A 10,181-nucleotide genomic window follows, 5' to 3' on the forward strand; every position below is an offset into this window, starting at 1 on the left:
AGAGCTGAGTTGGGATCTGAGGGATCTGCCAAGCTGTAAGTTGATACCTGCTAAATCACTTCATTGACAGATAGGTAAGGGTGTGAGGTGTGGGCAGAGATTTCAGAAGATACATCCACACAGAATATAGCCACACAAAATGAACAGTAATTTTGAAGGCAATCATTACTTGCCTCTGAATAATGGCTTTTAAATTTTTTAGATACTGACTATTATTTACCTGGGGCAAAATACAATTCTCTGTCATTTAGCTGAGCTCCCAGTGCAGCACAACTCCCAGTGCAGAACTCAGGGCCAACTTTAGCTTTATACTTTGCTCATTTCTCTCTCTGGAGCTTACTCTCCCCTTATCTACAGAATGATCTAAATTTGCTGGAGCTTTATCACCTGCTTCTGAAAGAAACATCTTTTTCTTATTGAATATGCAAGTTAAGTAGCAGTGAACTCCAAACAGCCAGGGCAAGCTGAGTACACTTGAGGCTCATGTAGTCAATATGCTGACATATCTAATAATTACAAAATATAGCTATGTCAGTTACTGTTCCCTGTACAGTTTTAACTTTAGTTTAATGCTGTGGAACATAAATTGAACTACATCATAGACTCACTTTGCTTCTTTCTCTACTGGGTTTCCAATTTTACTTGTAATACAATTTTTTTTTTAATTGTAAAATATTTACCATGAAGAGTAAATGCCACTGTTAGTAGCATTGTGAGGGTAGTTCACCATATTGCAAAGGGCCCTTTTGTCTCGGCAAGCAGACTTGTTCCTGGACCTGCAAATGTAATGGAATGAAGAGGACCGTAGCGTACAAAGTAGGAGGGGCCCTGGGGCTGTAAGAAATACTGCAGGTTGTCCCCAGCTTTCCTCTGTATGCATAGCAATCAAATCTGGTTTTGTGACTTTCTAACACCTGAAGTATTGCCAGCTTGAACAATGAGTGTACTTTAACAAATGAGAACATGGAAATGAAATTGAGCAATTTAGTCTCGATTTTTAGACATAACAGAAAAACATAGCAAAGTAAACAAATAATGTATATACAGCAAAACTTGTTAAGGTAACTATGAAATGTACTCGAACTGTGCCCTGTGGAATCTATGATCTAAAAGCACTGTAAATGAATTGGATGTTTAAATTTTGTGCTCTTGATCTAAGCTATTTGAGGAACAATAACTTAGATGATACCCTTGTGTGGGGGGAAAAAATAAGTGCATTCCATTTTAATGGCTTGATATCTTGTGGCTTGAGGGGCAAAAATATTATAGTAATTTTATATTCACTATATTGTATTAAACTAAATGGCAATCTCACTCATTATTTTTCTTGTTGATATTCAAATAACTTTACATTTTCTCTGCAACTAGAACACCTCCCTCCCACATGTGCATGTCTCAGTCACTTGTCTCATGTAGTACCTGAACAGTCTGGTTTGTGAGGGCGAGCCAATTCTGGCACATTCATCCCCACTTATCCACTATTGAACCATCACACTCAAAGCTGACTAATATTTTATGATGTTTTTCAATAATGGAAAAGATTTCTATGACTGGTTGCCATTTCTGTTTTCTCACAGGTAATTAGTCTCCCATCCCATTAAACAAAGCATATGTTTGTTATTTGAAATAATCAGATTGGTATGTTGTTTGAGCCACAAGTGAGAGCAAAAAGGCCAATTATCTTGAAAGCATATATTTCAAAATAGTTATTTGTTCCAAAGAGGCCATCACATTGCTGTGTATAATACAGCATAGCAGAGAGACGGGGCTTGAACAGGACACAAATGTCAATTAAAAGCTGCCTTAAAAAAAGATAAAAGTCTAGTAAATGACCTTTCAGTTATAAGGCAGCATGGTGGTCTCCTTGGATTACACGCAGATTCTCTACAATTGCACTCTCTGGTTCTATAAAAAGTCAGTTAGTGTTTTATTTACTGGAGTTTTTACTGTGTCTTAAGTGTGTAACTTTACAAAACACAAAACTCTATAAACTAATTCAGAACCTGAAGGATGTAAACCAGCTGTTGGTGGCCTACATGAGAAGGGCTAATTACAAAAGCATCTTCCTGCAAGGGAAGGTTCCTTATTTAGTTTCATAAAATGAAGTTCATCTGAAGTGAGAATATTAATGCTTACCTCTGCTCACAGTCATAGAGGTGAGGTTAGCTCTGCTCTCCTCCCATTCACATGGTACTTCTATCTGGATAGTCATAAGCAGCAGTTAGATATGTGAATTTATTTACTGGAGACTGGGCTGGAGCTAATGGTTTATCTCTCTGAAATGTTCTTCGTTGCTTTTCTCCTTTCCTACGTCCTTATCTTTGACAAACTCTTCTGGATAAAAGTTTCCTCTCAGCACCTGTAATTTCCAGGGCAGTGCAGGATCTCATCACTTCCTTTCCCCTTTCACACTGACAGCAGCTGCTTCTGGTGTGCAAACACCTACAGTAACTGTAACTCCTGTTTTAATGTCATTGTTAAGTGTAAACTCTTTTCCACGGTAAAGAAACTACAACAGCAAGGAAGGGGGAGTGAATATGGAATGCTCTGCTGCAAGCACAGGCGATGATGTTGAAATAGGAGATTATTCATGTTTGAGCTGCATCTTCAAATCCAGCAGGCTGCACGCTTTGCCTACTTGCAGAAAGAAATATTGAACTTCTTCTGAGTATTAATTATTCACCACTGCAGAGTGATTTAAAACATGGGAGAACTCTCTTAACAGCAGTCCCTAATAAATATGAAATCTGTGAAATCCTGAGTCAGCTATATTGATGGCAATATTTGCAGAGATTTCTGTGGGTTCAGAGTTTTGTCTGGAATACTCAATTTAGTTGAGGTAACATGGGCATCAGTATGTTCGTTAAGTAAATTATCATACGCAGGGCTTCTCATAAATGTATCTTAACTCCCAAGTTTTCAGAAGGCTCACATCATTGCTGCGTGCAAATATAAATTGGATTTTACATCATAACAGCTTACTGGAGTTATTCCTGATTTACAATGGCATTAAGTCAGAACTGAGTCTTTAAAAATATTTCTGTAGAATCATTTGATGATGATTGGGAGTACTGTAATAGAGCCATAAGCAAAGACACTTGAAAGTTGAATAGATTTAATGAATTGTTGCAGTATAAACACACAGAGCTTACAACTGGAAGGGACTCACTGGTCTTGGGAGCTGAACAAGGTGAGATGAGCAGCATGAATGGAAGGTTTTATTTAATCTTCCGACTTACTGCAATAGAATTCCTAGATAGTGTGTTGAGTGACAGTACTCTTAGAAGCATTGCCTTGAGAACATTTTAACACTGATAAAATGGTGACTAATGTTTCAGAGCTGTTGCAACACTGCACCTGCAGAAAGGCCACTCCTTGGGAATCTGTCCAATGGAGAAATTAAGCTATGAGAACATAGGAGGAAAAAGACCTGCAGAATGAAGAGAAAAGAACTGATGAGTAATTGTAAATATTTATGGATGTGGAGTAGTCCTTTCTCCCTATTATCAAAGCTGATCAGTATTGCAGGGTATCCCTCTTGGTTCTTTGGTACTGCTCTGTGATTCAATGATTGCCATGGTATTCCGAGAGCATCCCCTGCATTTCATGGAAGATAAAAGCTGAATGAATCTGTGCAAGAAATGAAAGAAGTAGGGGTTGTACAAGGTTAGTCTAATTCTTCTCCTGTTCAAGAAAACCTTTCCTGCCCCAAGCCCTCAGACAGTGAAGCGCGAGCCTACTTCTAAAGTCACCAGCTGCCTTGTTCATGGCCATATCAGCTACCAGTTCCTCCACTCCATGCCTAAATGCCACTTAAGCTGAAGGAATATATATCTCTCTGAGGGCAAAAACAGAGCAGGATGTGAGAACAGTACTGGAAGAAAGTTCAAGGTATACGTACTGCACAGTTATGCACCCGAGTTCGCCTTAAATAACTGTCCTGTGTAGGGTTTGTAGGGCCTAGCACTTTGGAGCCTGCTACCTTTGGTCTGTGGTTTTTAAAATCTCTTTCTGAAGTTCTGGCTTTGCATGTTCACAGCTGCAAAATCAATAGCCCTGATGTCCTGGCCAAGAGTGCTTTTAAGTTTTTATTTTGTTTATCTGACTATACCCCTTACCAATTTTAGCTGGAAGAAAGTTTTTCTTTTCTTTTACTTATCACACTAAACTGTGAAAGTAATTATCTGTGCATTTCACCATAGATAGGGATGTTGCAGAGCAGATATTCTTTAAACCTTAAATATATCTGTTACTGTGTAATTCACCTATTACCTACCTAGGAGTAGAGGAGTTCTCTTCAACCTATTTTGGACATTTATAACATGAAATTGGAAAGTAAAATCTATCTAAGAGTCTAGCTTTCAAGTTTCTTTTTTTTTTTCTTCCTCTCTTTTGATGATGTTTTCTTAGCATTTGTGTTGATGTTGATTTGTTACAAAAAAGGACAAGGAAATTTCCCAACCCCCCAAATTTTGAGCTACTGCTAAAATAAATAAATCGATCCTCTTGGAGTGCAGTGTAAGACTGCTAGCTAAATTCAGATCAGTGTCTTTCTTGATGGAACAGAGAAAGTGATTTCAACACTAGTTTGAGCCATTGAAACTCATCCTGTAGCAGTGCAGCCTGGAGCTGTTGTGGACAGTGTCTCTCTGTCAGTCATTTCTGCTATAAAAATATCAGCCATTCCACAAACACAGGCACATCAGCATGCTTCAGTTGACGAGCTGGCAATGTGCTACCTTATGTTTTGCTTCCCGAGCTTCCAGTTGGAATGGGCTACACAGCCCTACTACTTATAAATGTCTCAGACTCACTGGAAATACACTGTCCCTATTGACAGAATTGTCTTTTAAGTTACCTGAGGCATAGAAGTATGTATTTCTCCAGTTAACTGAAATTTCTGCTATCCTGAAATACCTGCTGTCCAGCCTACTGGCTGGGAAACAGTAACATGCAAGTCTTCTGAAAGGCAGCAAGCAATAGAAAGGAGACAGGTACCTTTATCAGCCAAATAGGACAGAGGATATTTGTGAGTTTCACATTTTCTTCTTTCCTGCCACCTCTAGCCTTGAGTAGTACCCCAGGCATTGCAGCACACTCAGACCCTGACACTGTTAACAAATCTGCCTCACAATACTACTAGGCTACTCTTTTGAAGGCTGTTGCTTGATCATCACATAAATTCTGAGACCACGCAGCCTGTTGAGTAATACATGGGTAAGGGTCATAATTTAACAGAGTTGCTACTGCTGTGTGATAATGAACTGTTTTCTCGTCAGTCTCTGAAGCTGAGTACTAACAGACCTACTTCTTGGTTGCTAGAGTATCTTCTGAGTCATTTCAGATTTAAGCATCAAAAATGCGTTCCTGGCCATGTTTCAAGGAGTGTAACGCTTTAAAAGGTCTGTAATGGGTTGTTCTCAGCAAGCAGTTATTTGACAGTGTGAAGGAGGGCAGTGTATGCTGTCCTTACCTGTGACCCAAGTATAAATGCTGAAAATAAGTGTTTAGAAAGCGTTTAGAAAAAAAAATCTGATAGTAAACAGCATTGACTAATACTGATTATCTGTAAGTAAAACACAGAACTAGAAAAATAGCTGCTGTAAAAAATTTTTGGAGCTCCAAAGATTCCTTGCTCCTAAAAGTGGTGAAGTAAATTGAAGTAGACGGTAGAGATAGGTTTGGAGGGAGTTTACCAACACAAAATTCTAACAGCCAGAAAGTGCAAATTATAAATGCTTGAGAACAAACTCTATGCAGCTGTTTAACTTCACAGAGTAGTTAACTACAATTCCAGTCGGGATGAAGACTGGAATTCAGTACAACATATCAGAGTAATCTGATTATGACCTATGAATAAACAGAGAGGTCAATGAGACTATAAAGGATGAACCCTATTCAAGTTTAGATCACGATAATGCAGCAGTATGGTGTGAGTGACATGGTAGTTCTGACCTCTGCTTCATAAAAACTTGTTGATAATAGCACAAGAATGGATGAAACCACTCAGCAAAGTGATGAGCCAATTAGAGTTTAGGGAGGTTTTGACTGAGTCATCTCATCTTGATTATGGTAATGAAATACCAAGTATGTTTTCAGTAACATCTTTTATTACAAGAATAATAACATCTCTTTAAATGCATTAGTGGGCAATTATATTGACCATCCCTGGAAGGAGTAATGTGTGCCAAGTTCAGCGCAGTGAGGCACCATCCATAAGACAAGCAAGCTGAAAAATGTGTATGCATGTACTTAGGGAGTATTATATGCTATCTTACAGTATGCCAGTGAAGTGTGCTGTTGGATTTAGTTATTATTTGTAAACCTAATTCCCTTTTGGTTCTACAAAAGACAACATACCTTAATGACATAGGGCTGCATTTTTAACATATACCAACTGGGACTGTGTGATGTTGATAACATGTACATACTTCAGACAGACTGATAAACAGTAGATAATAAACATACCACACTGGATTCTCCTAGGAACTGTATCACTTACTCTGGCTGTTTCCCAGCTACAGTCCTTTGCTCAGTTCTGGCTAGCTGTTCCTTTTCAGATTGACCTTTCTGTAAACAAATAAATATCACAGATATTTACAACTTGAAGAATGTGACCACAATAAACCCTTAGTACAGTATGGGGGAGGCAGTCAGGAAAGAAGGAAGATTCTCCTTTCTATTAATAATAGATCAAAATGGTTTGGAGCTATTGGATTAGGGCTCTGATCTTGATGAGATAAGCAAAATTAGTCAGGTCTGTAGCTAAATGAGCCTTCAATGGGCAAATCAGACTGAAGGAAACACTATTGGATCCTCTTTCCTTTGATTATTTCATAGTCTCAATATTTCCTGCTCTAAAACCATGATGCGTGGAGGTATGTGCTATCCGAATAGTCAAAATATTCAGGGAAGAGGGAACTGGAGAAGATCACACCTCCTATGTGCACAAGGTTCATATAGCATTTTGAGATAAAACCTCCTCTATAACTGGAATTTACTATTGTGTTAAAATTTGGTTAAAGAATACAAGTCTCTTGGGTATTTGTTGAAAACACTGAGCTAATGTATTTCAAAATTTCAGTGCAGCCATAGCATGGCATCCAGTTTTTGACTCTCAGAAAAGAGATCTGATATTCAAATAGTCCTGCCATGTATGGCCATATATATAATATTTCTGAGAATATAATTCCCTCTGGCTAGACTATAACTGATCTTCTCTTCAAAATCTTTAATAAGAAATGCCACCTAATGCTTATCTTTTTCACTTATGCTGAGTCAGTGTCTTCCAGGTTAGCTTCTCATTCAACCAGTCTGAATAGCTGCAGTTCAAATTGCGGTGCTGTTAGTTAATGGCAACTGGTCAGTTAATAGCATTGCTATGCCTACACTAAATTAATATAAAAGAGCTGCCATTTCAGTGTATGCTCTTGTGTGTTTGAAATAACTAGCACTTGAATACTCATGTGTCTCAGTCATATGCAGTCATTCTTTTTACTTTTGTGCTAGTAACTACCGCGTGACCTAATCTTATCTTAGCAGTAAGAACAATACATATTTGTTGGAATTTCACAGTTCCTTGAAATAAATATGCCAGTAAATTATTCATTGCATTACCAAGCCATTGAATAGAATGGAAACGTAATGTGTTTTGCGTGTGTGTCTGACAAACGCGTGTTATAAGCTGCATAGGAATGGTGACTGACTCCTCTGTGATTTCTTTTCAGTGCAACTTTTAACTTTTCTGTGAATTAGATATGGAAACAGAAGAGGAAAAAGAAATACAAAGATTACATTCACAGCCATCTAAGTTAGCATTCTGTTTTTGACAAACTCATGGATTAAAACAAAGATGTGAGAATTGCACTGTAGGGTAATATGTGTTAAAATCTATCTTGGATTTGTAGAAATTAGATCCAGGCAACCAAGGTACAAATGTAACCAAAATCCACAAGGGCCCTAGCTTTTAATTTCAGACATAGATAATGTAACATTGGGTAAGTGCATTGTAGTTTTTGAAACACAAAGAGGATTGTGGAATACTATGCCATAGACTATGTAGGCAAGGGGAGGCTACCTAGGAAGTGAATGAAGAAATAACTGATAGCCAATGGGAAAAGTTATATCCATTCTTGTCTAAGCTAAACAGGGGAGACCTTCACCCTGCAGTGGGCTTTTAAAAAGCTAATTGAAGAAGTCCTTTCAATTGCAAATCACAAATGAAAATTGACACTAATGCTGCATATTCAGAAAGTTGGCACTGGTGAGAGACTTATGTTGTCTATTTTCAAATGAAAGAGGTCACTCCTTTACTCATTTGTTCAGTGTTTGTCATAATAATTGTAATTATAAAGCACTACTGTGATAATTTAATGTAATTTAGCGTATAATTAGTGAATAAAAATCCTACGTAATAATTCTTTCATGGAGCCATGTCACTAATAAATACTGGCATTCAGTGACATCTTTCCAGTCAGTCAGGGTTGTATGGGATGCACAGTTCACACAGCCTTTAGTATTTGACTTGTTTTGCTTTTATTTGAAAAACATGAGCAGAAGTATCATAGCAGAATTACTGAAATGAGAGCTGCAAAAAAATGCCCTGCCCTTTGGCAAAGAGTGCTGACGTTCATTACCCAGTGAGTGCAGCTAAAAGAAGTGTGTTCTCTGAAAGCTTTATTGTCTTTGCAACGCTTCACTGATACTCAATGTCATTGCTACTGATTTCAGGGAAAAATACTTCCATTGGTGGGAGTGGAAAAAATCATTTCAATAGACTTTTCTGGTACAGAGTCCTCTTGGTTGATCCCTAATACAAGGAACAATTTCTGATGTACAGTTTATCTCTATGCAGAAAAGAGTGAGTTGAAGTGTTTTGTATTTGCTGTGCATACATGTCATAGAAAGCTCAGACAATGTAGTTGACACATACTAGAATCACAAAGATGAAGTATAAGAACCAAGCAACCTGTCTTTTGAAAAATTACAGTTTGAAATTTTGATATGACTATGTAACCAATTCTTTGACTATCTCTCAGGGAATCAAATATCTGAAGATATGTCCCATAGCTTAACATCTTAGAGGAGTGACTTAGTGCTTCTAAATCAGATTTTAAAATTCAAAGACTTCATTCAACTCGTGATATAATTCTTACAGAATAGGTAGATTTTATTGCAAACGGGCCTAGAAATTCTTCTGGAGTGAAAAATGTTAAAGGGATCATTATGTCATAAAATTGATACTGCAGATGTATGTTTTACATTAAATGCATTAAATTTCTAATAATTTCTCTTGCAGAAAATAAGTATAATATCAATTTGGTCAAAACATCTCTGCTGAAAGTTCAATCTTCTTGGGAAAACATCAGATGTTAGATAATCCGGCACTACCCAGAGTAGTTCACTCTTTCTTCCTTTCTTAAAACACTGTCTTCGTTCTTCACTTTAATTTGTTGGACAGAGATTCTCGTAGTTGATACTGATTGTACGCTGTTTTGTCATGTGAAGAGTCCTTTGGTGCCTATTTTCTTTATGTATGCTTATGCTAGAATCAAATCAAATCTCAGTTTTTTTTCTCGATACATAGATAGAACTCTTTGCTCAAAATAATTTTCTAGGTCCTGGAACCACCCCTTTGGATCATTACAGTATTATCCTTAAGATTTCTCCTTAAAATGAGGTCATAAGATCTGTATGCAATTAGTCTTGCAACATTCTTGTAAAAATGTACCTGAAGGTAGCTTCTGCAATGTGTTCCTAATCCTACATTGAAGTGTGTTTCAGACCTTTTATCACACTATTCCCCGTGAGCTCACATTCATTTATTTGCCATCCTTGATGTATAGTTTCTTTCTATGGATTGTAACATGAATCAGTTCTCTCATTCCACTTACTTTATGACTGGATATAAAACATATAAACACTTTTTTGATGCCTGAATATTGAATGGAAGGAGCTGAACAAACCTTCAAATTCATAAAACAGAAAAGAGGAAAATAGTTATTAACCAGGTGTATATTACAGTCTCAACAAAGCAAAAATTAGTGCAGTTATCTTTGAAGTGACTAATTTTTCCAGGCACAAATAAGTGAATTATGGGACTAGAGGAAACTACAAGTGCAAAACGAGTGTGGTAGTTAAAAAAAATAAACAGCTGTGAGAAATCATAAATAACTTCCTTT

General features: G+C 37.3%; 1 long non-coding RNA gene across 1 annotated transcript in view; it reads right to left on the reverse strand.

The window, feature by feature from the left end:
- LOC104911219 overlaps nucleotides 1–10,181 on the reverse strand; it is a 17,454-nt gene that overhangs the window by 1,693 nt on the left and 5,580 nt on the right. The window contains exons 3-4 of the long non-coding RNA XR_004159963.1: nucleotides 6,503–6,570; nucleotides 1–3,430 (exon numbers count right to left, since the gene is read on the reverse strand). The exon at nucleotides 1–3,430 is cut by the window's left edge and continues 1,693 nt beyond it. This is a non-coding gene — a long non-coding RNA (uncharacterized LOC104911219). The remainder of the gene's footprint in view (nucleotides 3,431–6,502; nucleotides 6,571–10,181) is intronic.

This window comes from Meleagris gallopavo, chromosome 5 (assembly GCF_000146605.3).
Source record: "Meleagris gallopavo isolate NT-WF06-2002-E0010 breed Aviagen turkey brand Nicholas breeding stock chromosome 5, Turkey_5.1, whole genome shotgun sequence".
Classification (NCBI taxonomy): Eukaryota; Metazoa; Chordata; class Aves; order Galliformes; family Phasianidae; genus Meleagris; species Meleagris gallopavo.